General features: G+C 41.6%; 1 pseudogene; it reads left to right on the top strand.

Annotated features, from left to right (window-relative positions):
- Positions 1-4433: 4433 nt before the first annotated feature.
- On the top strand, positions 4434-4842 carry LOC147417677 (uncharacterized; annotated as a pseudogene).
- The last annotated feature ends 691 nt before the right edge of the window (positions 4843-5533 follow it).

The following is a 5533-nucleotide window of genomic DNA, read 5'->3' as shown; positions in this document are numbered from 1 at the left end:
GTTCTCTCTAGGACTTGTTTAAATAATTTTTTGGCTGTGAAGGAGAGTTCAAGCTCTCCTGAACATTATATTGGCCCATGTACACCTTCCCTATATTGAGTAACTTAAGATCAAACTGACTCAAAGATATCATCATAGGCCTCATCACCAAGTATGTGTCCCCAATAGCATACCAAACGTGTCTATCATCAATAAGCACTTTCACAGATTGAACCTTTGTTTTTACTTGTACTGATTTCTCTGCTTCCCACTCATAGAAGCCAGCACAAACAAATGTCTCCAAAACAATATTTTTATTTTGCAAAAGACTCTCAACAGTGTAGAAGTTAGTGCAAAATCTGGTTTCACATGGAAGCTTCAATATTGTGGGCATACGTTGCCAATACATGTCTAGCACACGTTGTCTCTTCAAAATAAAGCTCACCACCTTTCTTGCATTATCTATAATGATTTTGAACCAATCAATGTCGTCTTTCTTATACCAATCCTCCAACACAAGATTCAAGCTACAAGAGACGACCTACTGCTCTGCAATTTTTGGCATTGTCCATTATCACCTGCACTACATTCTGGACACCAACTTGATGAATTTTTTCTATAATTATATCGGTTATATGGCTCCCTGACTTTATCTCACCCGAGCTAACAATCGGTTTAATAAAGAACTCCCCTTGAGGACTGAACATCATCACATTAATCAGCCGCTTGCATTGGACATTTTACCATCCATCACTAACTATAGTGCATCTTGTTTGATCAATTGATTTCAAGATCAATCTATTAACTTCTTTCTGGGTGTCTACAAAGCATTTATCCAAGAATGTTGTCCGTATTTGATTATATGATGGAGGGGAAAAACCAGGCCCATACTCACCAATCTTCTTCCATGCATGCTTCCATGACTCTCGTGTGACCTTCAACATAGAAACACCTGTAAAATAGATAGCTTGTGCAAGAGCATATTGTGACTCTTCAAGAGAAGCTGATCAAAAGCTTCTCTCTAGACTTACTTGTCTCATTCTATGCTTTCAAACTGGTACTCGGGAGATCCATTTTGAGTGCTAGCTCTTTGTGTGTGTGTGTGTTGACCGGCATGGAGGGTGCACCACTATTTTGTCCGCCTTGTGTTGAGACAGAACTGCCTTGGTGCTCTGAATCATAACGGCTTGTGTGTGTGTGTTGGTTGGCATGGAGGGTGCACCATGTTTTTGTCCGCCTTGTGTTGAGGCAGCACTGCCTTGGTGCTCTGAAGCATAACGGCTTGGAGTCGGTATTCTAGGTCACCTTGCATTAGCTACACCTCCTAGCAACTCTCTCAAGCATTTCATAGTACTCTCATGATCTGCACCATTACATCTTCCTCCATTAGACCAATTAGTTATTCTATTCCCTGATCCAAGGAAGTGTTTCCTAATACAAGGTGCACCTCCGGATTTTTCTTTGACACATAATTTGCAACGCCAATCTATAAATGATCTTACTTTCTCAGCAAATTTCCACTCAGGCCTTGGCACCTTACCACCGACGGCCTTGCGCTTCCCTTTATTGGAAGCTCCATTGTTTGATAATTCACCGCAAATCGATGGGCAACTAGAAGTAGCTGCATTGATGTTTTAAGAGCAAGCATTGGCGTCTATGACAAGTTCACAAGCCACCTATACATTCATACAGTTGTAAAAATATTAGGTTTTGAAAAATTTGTATTTAATTGAACAATTGTATAATAAAGTAAAATAATATGCATATAAACATAAAGCAAAAGAAGTGAAAATTTGATTTCAACAATAGAAATGAGCATACAAGCATGTCGGTGTAGTGATCAGGAGCACTCCATTCCAACCATAGAAATGAGCCCCACACACTTGCACCAACTAACCCTTCACAAGGATGCTCCCTATCCAAACTGGTTTCCAGAAGGATAGACACCCAGGGAAGGTAACTAAATGTAGCAAAAAACTACGTTAGTGTAGTGGTAAGAAGCACTCCATTCCAATGTTAGAAATGATCTCCAAACACTTGCACCATCTAAACCCTTCACGAGGATGCTCACTACCCAAACCTATTTTCAGGCAGATAGACATCCAGGGGAGGTAAGTAAACATGACATACAAGTACGTCGGTGTAAAAATAAGGAACGCTCCATTCCAACTATAGAAATGAGCTCCAAGCACTAACACCACCTAACCCCTTCACGAGGATGCTTTCTATTCAAACCTATTTCTAGGCAGATAGACACCCACGATAGACTCCCAAGGGAGGTAACTATACGTAGCAAACAATACGTAGGTGTAGTGATAAGGAGCACTCCATTCCAGCCATAAATGAGCCCCAAGCACTTGCACCACCTATACCCCTTGCAAGGATACTCCCTACCTAAACCTATTTCCAGGCGGATAGACACCCAAGGGAAAGTCAGTTGTAACTATTTGCGACGTTAAAAAAATAGGAATCAAAGCTACCTAAATGAAAACCAACACCTCAACTAAGCCAACAAGTGTGCCAAAATAGACGGATGCAAGGATGAAACATCATTTATATAGCCACCTCTAGAAATGGTGGGCAAGAGGAGGATATAGCCGAGCCCGTCGGGCATGACAGCTTGCTCGCCAAGACTCGTCGGGCTAGAAGAAAGACCGTTGGGCTAACAAGAAGGGCCGGTTCTGGTAGGTGCTTGTGAATTTGATGTTATTAACACTCTCATCATGGAGTGTTAATAACATCAATTATTACCACTTCACGCTTCATGTGAAGACGTAAATGAAATCCCTGGCTCAAATTCAAATTGATGATGCATATATATGTTTGAATCCATGTTGTAGCGCTAAACTCAAAAGAAAAGGTAATAACTCATAAAATAATGGCTTTCCAAGGATGTTGGGAAAGATAAGTAGAGCATGACAATAAGCAACTCCAAAAGCGAGAGATTGACTGTCTTTGTATGTGTGAATCCATGTTGTAACGCTAAACTGAGAAGAAAAGGTAATACCTCCTAAAAATAATGGCTTTCCAAGGATGTTGGGAAAGGTAAGTAGAGCATCACACAATAAGCAACTGAAAAAACAAGAGATTGATTGTCTTGCCAAAGCCACTCCCTAAGCTAAGATGATTTGCCAAATCCAAGGTAATGTCGACAAATACCAGTCAAAAAGTGCTCAAAAAGCTTTGCATAAAAGCTTCATAACCAAGATTTTCCATGTGGACATTTGAGCACAAAATAGTCTCTCAAGGTTGATTGTAAAATGTATCTTCAAAGCATACCAAATTCATTGCAATTGAATTGTTCAAGCAGAAGCGTGTGTGACACACATAAAATCGGCAAAAAATTGGTAATAATTTTTGAAATTGTTACAAATATGTTTCTCTGAAGCGATCAATTTACTCAAGCTCAAAATCCAACCCTACTTCAAATAGTTGGGGGTGAACCACCTCTTGTTTGTGAGAATAAACCCTATTTCTCTACCGAAAAAATGTTCATGTGGCTCAAAATGCACACTCATTATATGGTACAGGTTTCTTTATATGGTACAGGTTTCTTTAAGTATTGAAGTAAAATCTTCTTTCAAATTGTTGCTCTCAACATTGCAACCTTGCACCATGCATCTAACTCTTCCTATTCTCTGTCTCTTCCCCCCTTCCCTATCTCTCCTACTCCTCGTCCCCCCATTCTCTTCTTCTTCCCATGTCCCCCCTTGGGCGAGGGCAGCCCTTGGGAGGGCGTTAGGAACTCAACCTTGCCCCTTGCCTCAGCTCGACAGTGTGCGGGCACATCAGGCCTACAACGTACAACACAAACACCCCCGACCTCGTTCAGCACACCCCCAACCTCGTTCAGCTTACAACACACACACCCCCGACCTCAGGTCGACAACCTGCGGGCGCCTCAGTTCGACAGCCTGACCTCGCGTCGTTCAGCACCCACAGGCCGCACAACTTCAACCCTACAGGAGCGATTGCACGCTAACAACAGTCTGTGGTCGGCTATCGAATCCACTGCAGAGCTCCGATTCCTACGCGATTGTGGAGCGACTGTGGTCGGCCACCACATCTGCTGAGTACCGAATCTGGAGCGACTATGGTCGGCTACCACATCTGCTGCCCATCCCGGCTACCGAATCTACTGCAAAGTTCCGGTTCTTACACGCCACTTGCTACTCAAGGGACTTTGGTAACCCGAAGGTTAACCTTGCATTTTTGGTGAGGTGAAACCCTAGGGACTGTTCACAAGGTCCCCGGTGGCCAACGTTAACAGTGTGTACAAGCTTGCATCCGCGGGACCATGTTTTCTCCTAGTACCCCAGCCCACAACCGCAAGATCTTTCTTGCAATGGCAGCTGGCCCAAGAAAAGACCCCTTTGCTCGCCAAGATACATGGATCACAATCCTAGAGGCGCAAATCCAAGAGTTAATCAAGGAGAAAAAGCACAAAAAGAAAAATGGCTATCGTTAAGGTAGAGAGGCCTGGTATGCATAAAACCAAAACAACTACATCCTACTTTTTCTTCTAATTTGAATGAACTGTCATGTTGTTACATACTCTTTTGTAGACACTGTAATTGATGCCAAGGATGATGAAGTGAAACTCAATCCTTTTCCACAACCAGAACCTCCTCCTGAGGAACATAATGTGCCCTTACTGCATATAACAGACCTTTCTGACATTACTCCTAGATTTGCAATCGAGGGTTATCTACTAAATAATTATGGTACACAAGCTTTTTGATCCAAAAATTGTGAAGTTTTTCAAGGTTAATCTTGTCGATTCACACAACTCCAACACATTCTCACTGTCGTTGTCAATTCATCTCTCATAACCCAATTTACTTCTTTGTTGAGTGTTGGTAGTTTTGTGCGGATAGAGGGATCTACAATATAAAAAACGAATAAGGCAGACAGTGGCACATCACCTTTCTCTCTTTACTTGGATGTTGCGTCTATTGTCACTTACATTGCTTCATTCCCAATCCACTTAAGCTTTTACCCAAAAACGAAAATAAGATTCTTCTTGGATGAGGCGAAAAGTGCGGGGCTAGGTGGTGCAAAAAATTACTTGGGTACACTTTCTTTTGTTGTTATTAAAAGTGAGAATTTTGGAATCGACGCCAATTCCACACGGGGAGAGCTACTAGTGACTGACAGTTCTACTCCTAAGGATCGAGGAACTCTGAGTCTCACAAATTGAAAATATTAACTTTCATTTTTATATTATTAAAAAAAACACTAGCTTTGTGCTTGCACTTGTTTCTGTTGACTTTTGTCAATGACCGCAAAGAAGAGTATAAGTCTATTAAAAGGGATATCAACAATGGAGAAGTGAAAACTTTTGTTGCAAGGAATATCGGGGCTTTCTTAGGTCGTGCAAACATGTAGTGTGTTTTGGATCTCACACTTGGTCCACGTGCATAGAAAACTTCTCCAATCTAATCTCTTGTAGACCTATAGAACACAGGTTGAGAGCCTTGGTTACGGAAAACAGGTAACATTGGATTGCTTGATTTGCTAGAAGTTGTGCTACTAACTTTTATTGTAATTTTCA

The sequence above is a fragment of the Adiantum capillus-veneris genome, chromosome 30, assembly GCF_014529385.1.
Source record: "Adiantum capillus-veneris isolate H3 chromosome 30, ASM1452938v2, whole genome shotgun sequence".
Taxonomy (NCBI): Eukaryota; Viridiplantae; Streptophyta; class Polypodiopsida; order Polypodiales; family Pteridaceae; genus Adiantum; species Adiantum capillus-veneris.
The sequence above is the reverse complement of the archived record's forward strand: the minus strand, read 5'-3'. Positions and strand labels throughout refer to the sequence as shown.